The sequence below is a fragment of the Protopterus annectens genome, chromosome 10.part0 (genome assembly GCF_019279795.1).
Source record: "Protopterus annectens isolate FY-2018-M chromosome 10.part0, PAN1.0, whole genome shotgun sequence".
Classification (NCBI taxonomy): Eukaryota; Metazoa; Chordata; order Ceratodontiformes; family Protopteridae; genus Protopterus; species Protopterus annectens.
The window spans coordinates 1,283,249,919-1,283,271,109 of record NC_056744.1 but is presented as its reverse complement, the minus strand read 5'-3'; positions in this window follow the sequence as shown (position 1 = coordinate 1,283,271,109).

Here is a 21,191-nt window from a genome sequence, read left to right as displayed (position 1 = left end):
ACAAGTACATTCAAATAAGCACAATGGGTGTCTGGTTTCATGGTGCTGCTCCTGTAGCTGACAGTGGCTTGATTAGGTGCCCTTGCAGCTGTGAATAGCACCTGCAGTGTCTGCGGGAAATCAGACTGTTCACCAATCTGCATGTGTATCTATCCTTAATGAATATGTATACACCACCTGCATTACATTGCACACTGTCAGTTTGAGGTCTGCACATGTGGTAGAACGTGTTGTCTGGTATGGGTGTGATGCTGTCCACAGCCTTGACCCAGGTGTCTGTGACTGCACAAATGTCTGCATATTTCAATGTAGGGGCACCTTCCACAGAGTGGGGTTTAGTGTTGCCATTCTAGTGTACAGCAACATAACCATGATGTTGTATGAAGATGGTGTTCTCATTGGAACAGTGCCTATAACATGCACTGTGGGGCTGTCAGCAGCCTTGGTCATTACTCAACATCCCAGGGGTGACAGATGAAGACCATCTCTGGCAGAGCATTGAGATGTGTTGAGCAAGTCATCCCAGATGGACATGTAGTCGATCCCTTTGCAGTAACACCACATGCTAAGGCAATTATTGACGTCCATCATTTTCCTTGTATTTAGAGCCATGATCCTAGGTGAGGGTCAAAATGCAGCTGGAAGCTATGGCCATACTTGCTAGAGACACAGAGTGTCTAAGCTCAGTCATGTGTCTGCATACAGTGTGGTGACATATGTCCCAAGTTGTATACACTTGCAGAAACTATAATGTTATCACTATGTTACCTGACATTCACTGACTTGCATCAATGTGTGGTATGGCGTATTGTGTCAACCCACAGACAGATAATTGTGACCTTTCCCATATGTAGCCTGGTGACATGGACATCAATGTGTCTCATAATGTAATCACCTATGAATAAAAAGTTTGATTTTGTGGTTTGTTTCAGGTGTTTGACCGATGGAACAGTGGTGCATGAGCTATTATGTGAACTGTGGTCTCCAGAGGTATGATTATGTGTACTGAGCTTGCATATGGCTTTCTGAGGTGTCCATTGTTTGGAAATGTGTCTGGTAAGGAGCTCCATACCTGCAGGGGTGTGTGTGGTGTGAGTGGAGCAGGACGTGAGCTGTGCATGTTGGCAAAATGCTCATTGCCATATATACCGACTGGTGTGTGAGACAACATGAAATCAAGGTTTGTAATATAGTCACATGCTTAGCAAATTGTGTTTGTGTGGCATGGAAGTACAGGGGACACTTTCCACACCTCATCAGCAGTCATTGATAATGCCATTAGCAATATAGTCATGCGTGTGTGTACATCACAGCAGGCCATCAAGAGGCAGTGTCATGATAGATGGTGAAATGTAACATGTTGTCACCTTTATTTAGGTCCCCTAAGGTAATACAGTGCCTAACAGTGTGCCATAACATGGTTATGTGATTACAATGCTTTGTCAGGCATGTGGCCCTTGGATTTACCATAATCCTGTTAGGCTTGGTCGCAATACCACACCTACAAATATGATACTGTGCAAGTCCAGCAAAGTTAGGGTCATGCTGCTACACCCTTGGAGTTGACAACCTGAAATACAGTGTTTGTAGGCACTCCTTCCAGTGAAGAATTGGATGTCTGTGCATGCAAAGAGGACTTGCTCAACTTTGCAGACATGACTTTGGCCTTGCAAGTCTACAATGCCTGTCAAGTGACATGATGTGGGAACACAGACGTGTTCTGGATACATAACTGTAAGGTGTGAAATACTTTGGATATATGGCAGGTTGACACACTTTGGCTAAAGGTGGCCAATTCTCTGCAGTAGGCCTCAGACCTATGTCATTCAGATATATATCATTAATCTGCTGAAGGGCGGGATGCATGAATTGTGGTGACAGTGTCACAAAACATGGATCACTGCCACTGTGGTGCATGTCTGAGCATCCTTGGACATCTATGTCACTGGACATTGCATGTTATATTGTGACACTACAACTGTGCTCCCAATCACCATCTGGTCAGTACCCTAGTAAAATACCATGAGCCCTGGAGCAGAAGGCATAATACATGCAAAAGTCAACTGATTGCTCAGGTTGCTAATCGAGGCATCTACCCGGAAAAGGGTATGTGACACCCTACAGAATCTTGCATGACATGGGACTACTATGTGGATGAACTAACAGGCTATTTCCCGCTACTCATTGTGATCCTCATAGTAACATTTTGTTTCTGCTGAGAGAAAAAGTATTGGAGCATGGTATCCCAGGAGACAGTAGTTGTGGTGAGAGCTGCTTTAGTAGTAGCCAAGCACCAGCAATTCAGGGGACACCCCTGCTTTCTGCATTCTTCACAAGGTAATTGTGTCCTTTCAGTACACACTGCTTGAGTAGTGTCCAACTTCAGAATACCTCCCTCCTTACCTTCTCAGGGTGTACATATTACCTTTCCTTCCATTGTTTGTCTGTGTGCTGTACAGGCACAGACACATTGGATGACTATTTTCTTGAAGAACATGATGTAAGTACCTGCAATAATTAGTTGCACAGAGGACAACTAGCATGCAGTGCCACGCACTGTCCCCAGATCTCTCAATTGTCTGATATGTAAAGCTACAGCCATGATATGAGTTATCATGGGAATGATCAGTAACAATGTCATACTCCTGCAGACACTGTACCAAACACAGTTTGTTTTGCTCAAGGGCAGATCATGCCTACCATAACTGGTGGGCCTCATTGACTGTTAAACTATGCATTGGATGAGGGAAATATGACTCAGTCCACCTACCATGGCCTGACAAGGCATTTGGCAATATCAGGTCATCAGGCGTTGATGAAAAACTACATAGGTTATTTACAAAGTAGTATGTCAGCTGGTGGACAGGCAAGTGTCTGATGGTTATTATCTGGGAAGATTAGCATTAGGTACTCCACTGCTACAATGAGGCCAGTCAAGCCATTCCCTTCTCTGCAATCATGGCCACTGTCAGTTACCTCTGACTGACTACATTTGCAGATGCTTGCAAATTAGGAGATGACACTGAATCAAACAGAGAGCCAACGGTTATCCAGGATGGGCTGAGACACACATTTAGTTGTTGTCAGAGCCACTGACAAATAGTAAATGTCAAGGAATGCACAATGCTATCCTTTTGGAAGTCATCCACCCCTGGAAAATATAGTATTGTCCTCGCACTGCACACCGTTGAGCCATTACTCAAGGACTTATGGACACAGAGTGATTTAGCCTTTGAATGACACTGATTCTTAAGATGTGGGGATTAATTCAGTTTTGTACAACCTATAGAGAAAAGAATGACATGTAAATCCAAGACTGTCATTGTTATAGTGTATTTGGCAATCATCACACCTATCATGGAGTGCAATGGCACCTTTGCTATTTCATTACACAGGCATATCTGACACCTGTAAGACCCATAGAGGTTCCATGGTAAACCAATACATAGTGTAGATAGCATGTACTATGCAGCCTGTGTCAAGGCCATGGATGTGTAGCCTGTCTACTTCATGCTTTAGAGGGGAGGTGTATGTCTGCCATACAGGGAGGTATGAGATTCCACTGCGTACCTCCTGCATATCCAAGACAGGACTAACACATGTATTAGCTGTTCTACACACCTGCACCTTCACTGTGGTATAAACACTACATGATGGAGACACAGGTATGTAACCCACAGACTACACCCTATATATAGCAGGCTCCTCATGCATGTGCAGCACACTTCTGTTGTAACACACATGTGCAAGTTACACAATGGGATGCGGAATAAGACAATCATAAATGGTATAGGACAAATGTGTGTAATGGACACAGGAAAATTGTAGATGGTTCATCTCCACCGCTACAGATTGTAGATGTGTTAGCTCCCGAAACGATGCTGACACTTATCAAGGTTATCTGACCTTATCAGAGATTAGGGATGCATGAGTAGGCTGAATGAAGCCATTGTCCTTGGTTGCCTTTTATTCACATATGAACCTATGGAGCCATGCACCTATAGTGCTGTACCTTTCTGAAGACATATTTCTTCCATTCTGACATTCCATCTTGTGTTGTGATGTTTATGGGTTTATTGTTATTATGTATCCTTAGGTGTCTCACTCAGAATCCGGAAACTGAAACATAAGTCCATGAGACACCTTTCACTGTGTTAGTATACAGCCATTATGACATCATACAACGTAAGGTATACAACTTGATTTGGTTTTCTCATTACATATGTCAGCATACAGTATCTGTCATTGAGCAGTATAAGTGGCATGTCAAAGGCAACAATGGATTACACAAATACATAGTAATTTATATAGTCACCCTGTGCATCAGACACATAGCTCCATTTCCCTGCATCGATGATGAGGATGACAGGGATGTGGTACAGGTATCATCACTTCCACAAGGTGTTGCATGGGGGTACAGGAGGCCTAGGCTTACCCAATAGGCTGAAAGCATGTGTGTGAGTCAGGAAGGGAATTAGGCAAGATGGGCCATGGAAATGTATCATGTGTGTCTGTAGATGACCTGATTGTAAAAGTGGTGCGCGAGTGTGTGCATGAATACAGTCAAGTACAGTGCTAGCCATACGTGTGTGTATGTTGGACATCTTTGAACTGCACACGGTAGAGCTGACAGTTCACCATCTCTGCCCCCGAACCCAGAAACTGGCTCTACCAGGAGTCGCACTGGTACCAACATGCCCAAGGTCAGAAGCCATGCTAGTACCTGATGGTGACTGCTATCTGCTGGGACCATGTCCTACATGGGAATGTCTAGGACCACGAGCTCATGGCCTGCCACATCTTGGTGTGGACAGCACACTACCTCTGGAGTGCTGGATGTACTACCACTATAGCAGCATGATTATGCATGGCCACATGGACTCTCAGCTGATGTAGTTGACCTACACCCACAGGGACAACACTCAACTCCAACCAGACAGTTCAACACAGGCAAGATGCATCTCAAGGCAGAAAGTGTGCCACCTGTCTGAGACCACCATCTTTCCACAGCATCAGTCAACCAATCCAAGGTATCAGAAAAGCAGTGGAGGCAGTCACGGATGTCAGACTGTGCTGCATCCATAACCCTGAACATTCATCTGGAGTTCCTTTTGGAATGTGGCTGTGCTTCCATGATGACCGGAAATATACGCTGAGTGTCCTGCAATGAGACACCTGCAATAGGTGGTGGAAGTACAGCAGGCCTCATATGAGCATCCCTATCAATCCACCTGTGTGGAACCTCACCAGCTTTTTGGTTAGGGCCACTATCAACACTCACTGCAGCCATAGTTGCTGCACTTTCCTGTTCAAAGTCCTCACCCTCTGACTGTCCAATATCTGCAGCCTCCGGGGAATGATTATGTGTAGGTATAATGACTGTGTACGGTGATAATGAAGGCAGAAGAGTGATGTAATCCTCTGGGAAAGATTCAGCTCCTGCAGCCCTCACCTGCACCTCACCTTGGTGACCATCATCCTCAAAGTCGGAAGAGACACTGACATCAGGTTGTAAAGGGGACAGAGACCAACCCCCACCAGGTCATCTGTGATAAAAAAGAGAAAAGCAGTACATTAATACCTGCACTATTACACTCTGCAGTACTATGTTGCAATATATGCTAAGCTGCATACATAGTTGTCACTATTACTGACCTGTTTAACCTCCAACCTCATTTAGAAGGACATGAGAACATTATTTTCCAACAAATTTCTGTAGCTACTTGTAAATAAAAGCTCTTTAAACAACACTTTCATCAGCAATAATGAGGTACACTGTTGACATTTGTCAGCACTCTGCACAGGTGACACATGGTAATCTGGGATGTCCTTACAATACTGTCACATCTGTCAGTGTGGTCACACCTACAAGGCATAGGTATGAGTCTAAAGTGTGTACAGTCAGAAAATATCTGTGCAGTTGGCAATCATACTGACAGTACGTTAATTCAGGCAGCAGGCCTGAGATGACACTTTAGGAAATATATTGCAATAAATCTGGATCTGTAAAAAAACGGTGTTGTGCTTACCAAGAACAGGACCATGGTCTTATCCGATTCCTGACAGATCTGGGAAAAGTTGAGGGAGAGGTAATGTAAACACCACCGCATGTTGTACTATAACAGGGTAATATGTCCATATAGCTCACATTTACATTAACTGTCATGTCAATTGTTATGTTGGTCAATATCTGAGCATAAGTTTCAAACTGCAGTTAAACTCCCCCCCAAAAAACAAACACCTGACACTCATGTAAAACTATGTATACCCTGACACACTGAATGCTACAGTATTCCAATGCTGATCAAACTAAGCCTACCTGAATGCTCTTCTGGTGTGTAAACTGTGGCACCCACATCCACGATATATGGTGTGATGGATGCCTGGGAGCTGTCATGTGTTCCTAAGTTCAACAGGAATTTCTCAGCGGCTGAGATCAGTTGTTCCACTGCAGGCCATCCGCTGGTGTCACCACAATCCCTGGCCACCTCTGCTGCTCTTCTTTGTGCTACATTTATCATGTCAGTCACATGGTGTCAAACCTGCTCATATGTCCTGCTCTAGTGACTGACAGAATGAACATCACGTTCCCTGTTTTGTCTCCCCCTGGACAGTAGGAGTTCATGGTGTTGATGGAGGCCTTCCAGGATTATATTATTCTCAGCATCTCTAAAATGGCCCCAGCATATTGCATACATTTTTCCTGAAAGACAACAAAATGGGAACACATCTCAGGATCACATATCTGGGAGTACACTATGTAGAAATACAAAAATAACAGAATGGCTGTCAGTATTCATTGACTGATCACACATCTCATATTCAGCAGTGTGCAAACATACTAAGGGTGTGGATGCAACTAAGATACTAGCAATAGTCAGCTACTCCTATTTGTGCAATGACAGATGCTGCTGTGTGATCACACACCCAACACAGGAGTCCATTGTAGTGTGGCCCCTAGGGGTAACCCCCTCCCAATAATATGTCAAAACAACAGTGCAAAACAAATAGCAGTGTGCTGTTACAGCCAGTATAAAGGCATATTCCGAGAAGACCAGTGTACCACATTGACAAACAACATTCTACCCTTGTTGTACTGTACTTCATCTGTAGGTGCAACAAATATGGAGATTAATGGCATGTAATAATTGCAGTTCTTAGAAAGGCTTATGCTGTAATCCCCATTCCCCCTAAGTATATTCACACATATGCATTATGTTGTAAACAAAAGGATTACATACCTGATGTAGTACAATACTCCTCTGTTGATACATGCAGATATATAAAGGTTGTGACAACACATTTACTGTGTGAAGAAACTCTCATACAGAATAGTTCCCCTAGACAGCTATTTGCCTTTTTAACATGGTGGCCATTACCAGGTGATTGTCTCTTAGCAGTTCAGAAGCACAGATTGGTTAATTCCAGTCAACACAGTTGATTTGCAGTATAATCATCCAATGACATGCAACTACTGAACAAGATATAAGGCCTCCATGTAGATTAGAACCCCTTTCTCATATATTGTGCTGGAAACTACTGGGGTAAAGATATGTCATTGTAGAGAGTACATCTGTAGCACTACATTTTACATACAGATGTGTGTGCTACTGGCTGAAGCTGGAGCTGATTCTGTAGGCAATAAGCATAGGCAGAGAGTGTGAACACTTTGGAAGACAACAAGCTGTAAGGGTAAGTGTGGGAGCTGTGGCAGCCCTGTTGTAGAGGCAGAGCCAGATAGAGGGTACCCATTCCACTGCAAATTAAGGCATGTGTTTAAGGTAAGTATGTTAGCCAACAGTAGCAGTACCACAATCAAAGACAAAATGGTTGGTGTGTCCTAGAGAAAGGTTTGGGGATGGATTAACCATTATGTCATGCAGTTGGGCAGGTGCCAAGTTTTGTGGGCTGCAGTGTCATATTACTGGGCCACAATTTCAGTATACACTTCAAATTCCTGTGGGGATTCAGGCTAATGCATGACCTGACATTCTCTGCATTTTCTAGTGTTGTACTAGGAGAAGTTAAGAGTGGTCCTAACTGTAGGCCTTCTATTACTTAGATGCAGACATTCCATCTGTACTACTTTGGGTGGATATATAGGTGATAAGACAGACATACATATGACAATATATAATATTGAGGTCCACATACATGTATTTTCATTGGTAGAGGCAGCTGTAGTTGAAACCCAGGACCATGTGTACCAAAACGTATTGTCTGCAATGCATTTTACAGACTGAGCTACAGTGTCACTGTGATAGCAAGTGTATTTTGACATGTTGTAGATATCATTCCACAGTTATCTGCTGTTACACACTGCACTTACATGCATACTTGTCATCTGTACAGATTTTTCCAGAATGTCCAGATTTTGCCCTCATATTTTATGCCTGTTTTTCATTACATTGCAGTTCTCTGGCAGAAAATAATGACAGGCATTTGAGTTTCAGACATTCATGTTCTTCACATATTCATGCTAAATCAATAACTGTTAGTCTATCATTATTCTAAGTTTGCAAGAACAATATTGAAAACAATGTCCCTACTTCTTGGCCTTTGTCCCAGTTTTATTTATGGATTTGTCCAGATTGTATGGCTTTAGAATGCTGTATTTTCTATTGAGTCCCAGTTAAAATCCTATTTTTGCATTAATGTCTTAGCAAGTGTATTGTTACATGTACATATACTTGCATGATTATCTGCTAATACATACCTTATTTACATCCATTGTTGCGTGTATGGCTTTATAGTGATGTATTTCCCTAGTAGAGTACTAATCTCAATAATATTTTTCTATATTTCTTTTAGCTGGTTTGTGCAGTGCTGCACGATTCCCAGCATTGCTTACACATGCTTAGTGATGAAAACTTGAGCATTACTATGTTTTTATTTTAATACCTTTGTTAATTAGTCGCTGTTTGGCTTGGTGGGTTGAGCCACTGTTGCGCAGGTGTGATAGTCCTGGGTTTTAAATAGGGTGCAGGTGTCGATTTTGAACATGATTAATATTTTTACAAATGCATATCTCAGTGTAACACTCTTTAGCATAGCTAAGCGATGCAGAGCTCCACACTGCTTCACAAAAAAATCTTTAAAGAAAAGAAAAATGGGGAGATAGGACAGTGGTGAAAAAGGATGCAATCAGGGGGGGAAACATCCAGGACAGGTGTAGGAAAGAACCATAGCTATCAATTTCTTCATCAGCAACTGTGCACTGAGAAGGGTGACGACAACCTAACTGCATTGTCAATCCAATTGGACCAAATTAAGTGTATCCAGTAGACATGTGTGTGAAATGGAGAGCTAGTATGGGGTGATATTTTTGTGGGACAGGTGCCCTTTTTTCAGGTGAGAGTTGAATTTTGGGGAAGGGACATAAGTACATGTGGGGAGGTAAGTTGGAAAGGTGAAGAAGCCTTTGCAGACAGACAAGACAGAAAAGACAGCAAACAGGGTTGGTGTGTGACACAAGGGGGGGGGGTGACACCTTGAACAGGGAAGGTATTGCAGAAGCATAGTCCCAGGAGCATCCACACAGTACCAGTGTGACTCATGTCCTCACCCATGGGATTGTCAGAACTACTCCTAGGGTGGCAGTGGTGGAGGCTAGCATGCAGGATGAGGATGACCCACCATGATTGGAAGCATGTTCACCATCTGGTGCAGACATGCAGTGAAAGTTTATATAACCACCCTGCGTATTATACCCAACAGTTCTTGACAGGTAAAAAAAAATCACCCCCACCACCTCCGCTTCCTGAGTGGGGTCCAGCCCCAGCCTGTGTGGTGGAAATACCCAATACCTCAGGGAGTACAGGGGCAACAGAGGAGGCACCACCAGGCTGTGACCCAGACATGCTGGGCCCCAGTGGCATGGCTGGTGGAGGCAAGGTAGGTGGATCATGTGGAACCAGCCTACCTTGTTGCACTGCACTAAATTAGATATAAACATAAGGTACGATAAGTAATAACCAAACCAATGTTCCTATGAACATAATGGAAGATAATATTGATTAAGCCAAATACATATTAAGGAATATTATGAGGAGCACAACAATAAATAACATAAAAGTAAGTATGTTAACAGCAAACCAGTTTGACATAACCTATAAGGGCAACATAACAGTTTGTTTAACAGAACATATTAATATCAAACCATAATAACAAATAACAGTACTAAATTAAATGTCATAATAAATTAGTGAAGATAAGAGGTGGGGTGAGAGATAAAAACATACCATTGGTAACTTTCCAGTTGATGTTACTACACAGACTACTAATACATTATTCCACAAGTGTGCAGTGTCACTTGTGTGTACAGTAACTCCAATTCTTCTGTAGATGATCTTACATATACATAGCTGTCAACCTGTTAGCATGGGACAGTATAGGCATAGCACTAACAAATGCAGGTACACAACTACAGGGAACCGTTTTACATAGTGTGCTCATACATTACTACCAAGGTGTTGTGTAAACAGATTTGCCAATAAATTGCCTTCCAAATAATGTCATTTGTCTGCTAATCAATTACCAGACATATTGGGCATTAGTCATTACATTCTGAAAAATCATAACAGTTGAGAGGTATGTTTGTTTACACTTATTGAAGTAGATAGCCAGTGATTTCTTAGTTGGTTCCCATGGGATTAGAACCCACAATCTGTGACTCAAGGAAACGTGTACTAAATTTGACATTTGACAGCTGTCAGATTATGAAAGACATGGCAATGCACAGAGGAATATTTCACACTTATTGAAAAAGAGTATTTATCAAGGCACAATCCTGCTTTACATTTATTGATACTACTTCTGAAAATTGGGCACTTATACACATGGATATCTGCTCATAACTTGAGGTAGCATACCCACATACCTTGTTCCTGGAGTTGGAGGAATAAACAGCATTATTTGACTAGAAATGGCCATATCAGAGGCTTGAAGCTTACTGTGGGTATTGCATTACGTTTATCAGACAATACTTTCTGCAGTCTGTATTCATTTCCATTTTACAGTTCACTGATGTCAGACTGGAACACACATGCAGTGAATACAGCCATACTGCATAGTTATTTGAACACATTACTTCTCGATGCACAATCCTGCTTTAAACTTTTATTGGTAATGTACCTTAGAATCTGGCATATATACATATGCATATATGGCCATAACATCAGCTACCTTACCCATATACCTTGTTCTTCAAGTGGGTGGAATGTACAGCTTTATATGGCACAAACTGGCCAGAACACATACTTGAAATTTACTGTGGTTATTGCACTACATTTATCAGACAAGATTTTCAGCAGTCTTTATTTATTTCCTTTGTACAGTTGACTGGTATTAGATTAGAACACACATACAGTGACTACAAGACTAATGAGAACTTATTTTGAAGCAGTACATATCACAACACCATCACCATTTATAATCTATTTATTACTGTTGCTTCAAGTCTGTCATGTACAGCATGGATAGCTGTGCCAGACCTGTAAGTAATAACCCATTTACCCTCTTCATTACCTGAGTGCAATCTACAGCATATTTCACACAATGAGCACAGCAAAACAGTGACAGTTAATCTCGGTAGATCACAACCTCAACTGATGTTTGTAAGCTGCACTACACAATAATGTATGGTTACTTGACTTAACTTGGTTTACCATTTCAGGTAGACACTGACACATTACTAAACATATTACAGTTCCCAAATATGTTATACCTGACTGTTAGGACTGCAAACTCTGTAAATAGTTTTTTAATCTTGACAGTACATTATACATTAGGTTATTACTTTGCTTTTTTCCTACTCACCACACTCATGCCTCATCCCGGACAGATGCCCTGCATGGGACGTCGTCTGCAGCTGTTGTAAGAGAAAGAAAGCATTATGCATACCAGTTTTGAACATATTCAGTTTGTATAGTGGTGACAACACTACTCACAAGTGCGGGGGATACCAGTAGAACTGGTAAGGTCCATAGCCAGCCAATCCCATTCCTCAGATTTGTATTCTGAGCCCTGCTAATTGCCATGTAGCTGCTGGGGTTCATAGTTGCCTTTACATGTCATACAGCAACTCTCAAAACAGCTGTGCTTCACTTAGCTAAGCACAAACTCGCACAAATGCTTTTAAGTGAATGTAAGGGAAGCTTCACAGTATGCAAATGGAGTAGAGCATTAACCATATTTCAGCAGAGCTGAGCACTGTGCAAACCCATAAAGACCATTTAAATGAGGCTCAGCATTGCACAGCTTTGCTAAATATAACTATCTTTCAATTTACATTACACTTATGTTTCAGTCAGCTGACTCATTCTCAAAAAAAAAATTATAAGGCATATCAGTACTCATACCCAAGATCTACTACACTATACCTCATCACTCAACCTGTCTAGCCCCTTGGATAGTGCAGGGGAAACAATAGATCTTCACATATACTACTATGACCTCTGTTAGTGGTGCTCAGGTAAGCTGTGCAGGGTTGCACACTGCTAAGCACTGTAGAACCAAAATAATTTAATACATCTGCTTTCTATTTTTAGACATATAACAGATGTCATCTGCACATGTATAAGTGCAGCTCAGCATCACTAAGCACCACACTGTACCACATAAATGTACATTAAACTTAAAAAAAAAAAATTGCTGTCCTGTGCTTACTACCTGTCCAGACCATTTTCTGGACAGTCCAAAAGTACGGGACAACCTCTACACTGCTACTTGCACGGATTCACTACCCATGTACCTCTCCCTCGGCAGCGTGCCTTAATTAATATGTATGGCATTCTGCTGGGGAGGAACCATAGCCATGTACACAGATAAAGTCCTTGTAGGCTCTACACAGTGTCTGCATGTATTTTGAGTCCTGGGGAAAATCTATTCAATTGGTTGAATTTACTTGTCAAATTTGGTAATGTCAATTGTACAGAATGTCAGAAATCATCACCTTGATGTCCGCATTCAAAATTATTCAAAATATCAGGAGGTGACATCAGACCCTCCGGCTGTTGCTCTGAAGTTGCCATAGGAACTGTAAGTCTAAGGCACATGTATTTACAGTTTTTCAGGAGGGCAAGGACCCCTTCACCCCTCATGCCCCCTGCATATTATATATACCAACTCCAAGATTGCACTACAGTGAGGAAAATGGTAAATTTAGTAAAACAAAAAAAGCACAGCAGTGTGAAGAATCCCAGGACACAAACTTTAATGAAAATAAGCTCTTTTGTCAGTTACAAGACCCAAACGTCTTCAAGAAGTTTGGGACTTGTACCTGACGAAAGCACTTATTTTCATTAAAGTTTGTGTCCTGGGATTCTTCACACTGCTGTGCTTTTTTTGTTTTACTAGTTTTGGTTGCTGATTTTTGTTGTTCTTGAAAAGGGTAAATTTCCCAATCCCTACTGTAGTGCGATCTCCAGTCATAACTTTGACCTCATATTAGTGAATGAATTCTAACATTCACTGTTGTAGATTTGAACATTTTCAGATCGGTATTATGGCAACTGGGAAACAAGCACTCGACCATCCCAGTATCGCTTAAGTGCCATTCTACATTTTGATAGTAAACTGATGACACAGTATTTTATTCTATTTGTTTGTATTAATGTGATATTAACAGCTGTGTTTGCAACAATAAAGGGAAATTTGTATTTGATCCTAGGAATGAGTTCATTGATAGCTCTGGGTTGTCTAGTTTCTGCATTGAGAAAAAAATGAATGGATATTCCATAGTCTGCTTTAAGTTGCCCTGGTACTTTTTTAACTTGGGTCTCTACGGGAAGAGCAAAAGGCAGAGAAGGATCTAACACAGTTCCTAAGTAGCTTTGTGAACTGATTGTAGGCAAAATATTGAAAGATGAATCAGTGATAACAGGAATAGGTTACATTTAATCTTTCAAATTGTGCTAAACATCATGACAGCAATATTGCTGCTATTCACAAGTTTATTACTACCTAACAATTTCTAAGGGATTTCAAAATCAAACTGCAGCTTTGTAGAGATTTCATGAGTTGATTCTCATGCACAGTGAACACTCCATCATCTGCATACTTTATGCACTCAACTGCTGAGAGGATGTAAAACTCAAAACATCTGAAACTAAAACAATTTCAAAAGGAAACATACAATTTCCTTTTGTGCTCAGATCACCAAAATCCATCACCCATTCAGACCAAATTTATCTGAATAGTACTAGTGTTACAGAAAGGATTTTGAAAGGTAAGATGTGCAGTTATAAATAGGGGGTAGGGTTAGGGTTAGCATGTGTTAGTAAAATCAGCAGAGGGGCTTTGGCCCCCTACATGAACTTACTAATATCTATGAAACTTAGCCATTTTCCTGCACTAAACCTAACCCTTCAGCTCAGACATCAAAGCATGCAAACACACACACAAACACTGCCCTTACTTAACCTAACCCTAATCTAACCCTAATCCACCTGCATTCACACAAACCCTCCCAACCTCTAATATTGAAACTTTCATAATATCAGAAGGTTCTGGCAATAGTTTCCCAAACCCACACTTACTTAACCTGAATGCAATCAGTGTTCTGTTCATGCAAAATAGACTTTTGATGAGTGTTGAACTCGTATCACATTTCAAAGTCAGTGAATGACACCCTTTTGTGTGTGTGTGTGTGTGTGTGTGTGTGTGTGTGTGTGTGTGTGTGTGTGTGTGTGTGTGTGTGTCTAAAGAAAGAGACTGTGCATTGCCCTGCTCCTTGAACCAGGGTGCAGTTCAAAGCTTTTGTTGGCAAAGGTCTTGATCTAAGCAGAAGAGCAAAGAAGTGTGGTTCAAGTTTGAGTCAAAATCCAACCCTTTGGGTCACCATTCTTCCAGCCACTACATTACTGAACTAGCTGAAAATAGGACAAGATTTTTGGAGTATTATTTCTCTGTCTCACATATGTGAAATATGCATTTTTTAGCACTGTCGCCTCACAGTAAGACGCTGTCCGGTTCGACTCTCAGCTAGAGTGTCTTCTGCATAGAGACATGCGTGAATGGGCGTACCTTCGTTGAAGGTTGTGCATTAGGGCTGGCAACTAAGCACGTAAAAATCAACTGCCAATCGTTAGCGGACCGGAGTTCCACTGTGGTGACTCCTAACTGGGAAAAGCTGAAAGACACAACAACAATGTATGCATCTATGTATTTTTTCATTTATTATTTTAACTGTATCATTCTCTCTTAGCAACATCTTTTCTACCAAATAAGTGGCCTGATCCTCTAACCCTTTTTCACTCATAACCCAGGCCTTTGCTACAGAAGCAAATCCTAAATTGACTGCTTACGCCCAAGAACAGGTCCTAAATTCACTTTCCAAGGCCAAGAACAGACGCGCCTGAAACATGTTCTCTTAAACCCCCTACACGGTTTGTACCAAATGAATGGAGGACAGCAACAGTCTCTGCATCTTCACAAAGATGGGGCATCAAACAATCCATGCAAGTTTTAGACCTATAAACCTGGTCAGCCTTATCTGTAAGGCCATGGCAAGGATCATTATGGAATTAATCTGTAAGGTGATAGTAATGATCATTACAGAATTAATAAACAAGGACACAGGCAACCAACAAAACATTGACTCAGCCCAGTTTGGTTTTGTCAAAGGCAGACCCTGCCTAATCAACCTCATTGACTTCTTCAGGAAGGCCACTGAAGTAATAGATAAGTGAAAAACTGCCCACTCTGCATATCTTGACCTCATAAAGGCATTCAGTACAATCCCCCCAGTCAAACATAGTTAATAAACCCATCCAGCTACATGTAAATCCATATGTATTTTGTTGGATAGCAAACTGGCTCACTAGAACTCTAGGAACTAAGGTGGATGGATCTAGCTCCATCAAGAATCCTGACACTAGTGGAGTACCTTGGGCCTCAGTCCTTGGACACTCCTTTCTGATACTATTTCTCAGAGGTCAAGGCAAATGTTGAGGGCTTATGGCTGACAAAGTTTGCTGACACATATAAATTCAGTGCCATCTTAAACTCTGCAATAGACACCAACATCCTTTAGAAATGTCTGTCACAAACAATTGCTGGTGTCAAAACCATGACCTACAAGATATTAAGTGAGTAACTATGCTTTGGAAAGCAAGATGTTGACACTCCCAGTATGAGGGACCTGAGAACATATGTCAGAAATGACACTGCTATAAGTCAGCTGTTGTTAGGAAGTCATTCTTTAAAGCACAACTTATTAACAATAGTGTGGCAGCCAAATCTGGGGAGGTGATCATTCCATTGTACACTGCACACATTAGGCCATTCATTGAATATAATGCCCCATTTTATATGTAACTGTCCAGGCACCTGAACACATATTCTTACCAAGAAAATCAGGGGACTGAATCTCATATCCCTGTCCCTCTTACAGTGTCCAACATGTTGCTAAAGGGAGGTCTTTGCCTCACATACAGAGCCTCTACCAAGCCCATCTTTGCAGACCTTCTGCACATCCATAAATCCAATACTGGCAGAAATGCTTGCTGTAGACACCTCAGTCTCTACTGCAACTTAAATTGAACATGCTGGAAGGGATAGCTGTGTCTTACAGTGAGCACAATGTCTCTGGAATCATCTTCTTCTCCATGTGATTAAGTATATATCTTATTTTGTTCAAGTACTACCTGGACGCATGGATGGGAAACTGTTAAGTTCATCACTGTTTTGGCACCCTAGTCTTTTATGGACAAGGGGAACATGTAAGTACCAACTTCAGGGTTATGGTTATTCATGCCACCTACACAAAGGATTCTCACACATTACTAAAGGATTATCCCACCTGAGGTTCTGCAAAATAGAGGAGCCTAGGGCTAGAAACTCAGTGGGAGTGCATGGCCAAGCTGCTAAAGATCCTCGCAGATCAACAGCCTAGTAAGTAACTATGAACCTATGAACCTATCAAAATTATTTTAATAATATTGATGCAATCTTTTCTTTTTCTTATTTGATTACTTGTTGCATGGTTGTATTGCGTTTGCTTGAGGAAGGGATTCTACAACTTAGTTATCTATATGCTTCATAGTAAAAATGAATTGTTGGTGGAAAAGGTTCTGTAAACAAGCCCACTAACCTAATAAAAACAGTTAGTCAAAAATGACAAATATTGTTAGGCCTCCTAATATCTCTGGGAAGTCCATTATTTCCCTATAATGCCCTCCATGCTGGGCATTATTGCTTGTGTATTACATTTAATATTACAACGTTTGCATATTTTATATTTTTAAGTTTTTATTTATTTGCATTGAAATTAATGCACATACTGATGCTGCATTTCAGGCAGCGGTAGTGAAACAATTACTATGAGATTTTAAATGGAATCATATATTCTTGATAATTCAGGTATCGATTTGCTTAGTGAATACTGACCAAAATAATGGTTGCAAATTTATCCCTGCATTATCAGCTGATAGATTACTTTATCTGATGGTGTCCATAAGGTATGAACATATTATGAATGAGAAAGATGGTCAAATATTTTATTATTACTAGTTTTAATATGATCTGAAGCATATTAAATAAATGTAGGGTATATTATTTCACATGGACTGAATTTTACAAATATACAACTCATTGTTTAATAAGCTAGAATCTGTCAGCTTGAAATAATTTATTTGTGAAAACAGGGACAATAATCTGTACCTCTGGATAGTTACATACTATGGCCCCAGTTCCAAAAGACATGGTCTCAGTGCAAATGACCACTTACACAGAGAGTAGGATAAGAACAGGTGTTTTGAAATCTGTTCCCCATAGTAAGCTAGTTTACAGATAGACCTTACATCAAAGTAAGTCACTTACACTGACAGCAAGTCTTTCAGAATCAGGCCAGGCTTATAATGAGAGCAGATCTTTTGGAATCTGGCCCTATATATATTCTTTCTTGTAATATCAGATTCCTGGGTCCAGCAATAGCACTAGTATAATCATTTTGAAACACTCTATGGTTTGTGAAATTGATCTCTGTGTCTACTATGTCCTAAAATGCATTATTAGGACATGATAAAACTTGTATATCAATGTATTATAGAACTAAAAAAGTAATCCCCAAGATTCAATAAAATTTGTGTAGGATTTGTGAAGAGCCTACATAAAATGTACCCATGTACATGGCCACAGTTCCAACTTGACAGAGTCCCATACATATTAATTATGGCATGGTGCCGAGGGAGAGCACAGAAACACAGATTTTGAATCCATGTAAGCAACACTATAGAAGCTGTGCCGTACTTGTGGACTGTTCAAAACACTTCTGGACAGTTGGTAAGCACAGCACAATACCTTTTGGCCCGTTAACCCAGACAGAAAGGTGATCAACAGATATTACTTCATGAAACTGCAGTTTTAATTATTTTTTGTTTATGTGCTTGTTTGTGTGGTGCAGTGCATTGCACAGCTATGCTTAGTGTTGCTTACATATACAGTAGACATTTTCTAGACATCTAAAAATAGAAACCAGATGTATTCAATTTTAATTAATGCCTTTTTTTATTTATTTTTCCCATGTGCTTGTTTGTGCAATGTGGTGCATTGCTTAGCTATGCTTAGCTGTGCTAATATATACAGTAGGCACCTGCTAGACATCTAAAAACAGAAACTGGATGTATTAAATTGTTGTAGTTCTGCAGTGCTTAACAATGTACAAACCCACTCAGCAAAGCTGCACTACACTTACAGGCACCTGTATAGTATATATGAAGATATAGGAGCTTCCTTCACTAGCTCAGTGGCTAGATAGGTTGAGTCATGATCTACAGTGTAAGTAGGTCCTAGGCTCAAGTCCTGAGCAGTCATACTTTTCACATTTATTGCTGTGAAAATGTGTCAGGGTACTGAAACATTGTTTTAGTTTAAAAACTAAAAAAAAAATGTTACATTTAGAAAAGCTGAGCGATGCCAAGCAGCACTTAAACATGGTCAATAGTCTATTTCCGTTTGTGCATTGCTAAGCTGTGCTTAAACATGGCTTGCATGAGTTTGTGTGATGCTAAATGAAGCAGCACATTTTTGAAAGTTACAGCATGACGTGTAAGGGCGGGAATGCAGCCTATTTAAAGGCCAGTAGGTGGGAATTTTATATCATTCATTGAAGTTCTAACTTGGCTATGGATATGCGTGGTACTGCTGGAGAAAGAGTGCGCTTTCAGATACAATAGTGGGTAGTACAGGAGTCTGAAGTGTTTGTTGGACTTCTGGTTAAGAACTATGAACCCTGGCTGTTGCATGGTAATTACCAGGGTTCAGAGTGTAAGTCTGAGGCCTGGGATCAGTTTGCCAGGAAACTTACCAATGCTACTGGTACTCTCTGCACTGTTTAACAATTTCATCACCTCTATGATGACCTGAAGCATTGAAGGAGGGGATCCTTGGACACCTGGGTCCAAAAGGCTAGGACTGAGCAGTCCCCACATATATGCAAGTATGTTTGCCAGTAATTCTGGAAGTGGAAGTGGAGGGGGTGATTATGTCACCCGTGAGGAACTGCCAGGAATGGTGCATGGGCTGCTTTGCTGAACTATTGGTGCATGCCTATCCCAAATGGAGTGCATGCTGTCCATCCTGGTAGGGTAACCTCATCCCAGGCACCAGCATCAGCCACTGCCTCCACAGGAGCAGTGAGTATAGTGCTGACAGTCCCATGGGTGAGGACTTAAGCCATACTGTTACCGTGTCTGATGTCCATGGGATTGGGATTTCACAACAGCCTTCCATCTAAGGTGTTCACCTCCCTCTTGTGTCACACACCAACCTTGTCTGCTGTCTTGTCTGTCTGCAAATGCTTCCTCACCATCCCAACTATCTCCCTCATATGTACCTATGTCCCTTCCCCAACATTCCACTCTCACCTTAAAAAAGAATGGGCACCTGTCCCAAAAAAAAAAATCATCTTATACATAGCTTTCTATTTTACACACATGTCCACTGAACACACTTAATTTGGTCCAGTTGGCTTGACACCCCTCTCTCTGGGGCTGATGGTCTGAATTAATCTAAAAAATCTGTTAAAGTGCTCAGTTGTTGCTGTACAAGAAATGGATAGCTGTGGTTCTTTCCTACACCCTTCCTACACATATGTCCCTCCCTTTCACTGTGTTTTTCCCCCTGCTTGCACTCCATTTCACCACTGCCCTATCTGCCCATTTTTCATTTCTTTAAAGATTTTTTGCACGATGCTGAGCGATGTGCTATGTCGCTAAGTACAGCTAGATGGCTCTATATTGATATATGCGTGTGAAATAATAATAGTCATGCTCAAAATGTACACTTACACTTTGAACCCAGGACCATTGCACCTGCAGACCAGTGCATGAACCCGCCAAGCCACACAGCTGTTAATTAACATAAGTGGTTTAAGCAAAACATATCTATTGCCAAGTCACCATAAAGTGTGTTGAAGCTGGGCTACACATCATGCCACATCATGCAAATTTGCTTAAAGAGTAATGGAAAAAAAATGTGAGTGTAATTTGTACTCTGGTACAGGAGTACATCACTAGAAAGCCAGCCACAGAATACTGGATGTAAGTGAGGTCTCTAACAGCAGGTAATTGTGCACTTGTGTCTGCCAAATTTAAAAATACACCTGCTAAACCACTCATGACAGCATAGGTGTTTAACTGGGACTCTAGTGGAGAAATGCATCGTTATAAAGCCATGCACATAATAATGGATGTAAATGAGGTATGTAACAGACTGTAAGTGTGCAATTATATGTTGACAAATACACCTACTGTAACAGTGATTTGGGAGCTCAGTCTGTTAAATGCTTTGAAAACATTAAATTTTTGTACATGCGATCCTGGGTTCAAATCCAGTGGTGTGTAGCATTTAAAATACATGTATGTGTATAGCACCATTGTGAATTCTGGAATGAATGACTGTGTCATCAACTATTTATCCATCCAATGCATTTCATATGGAAGGTCTGCTGTTCAGTGATGGAAGTCAAAGGCCTGCAGATAGGAACACATTTCCTATTACATCACTAGAAAGTGCACAGATTGTCAGATCATGCTTTCCTATGCATTCATGGAGGATTTTAATTTATGTAATACAAAGGAGACCCAGTAATATCAGACTATAGCACACAATCATCTGCTACTGATATTGCAGATAAGCACAGCTGCACAACTAACATACACATATGGAGGTTGTGCTAGGGACAAGGATTG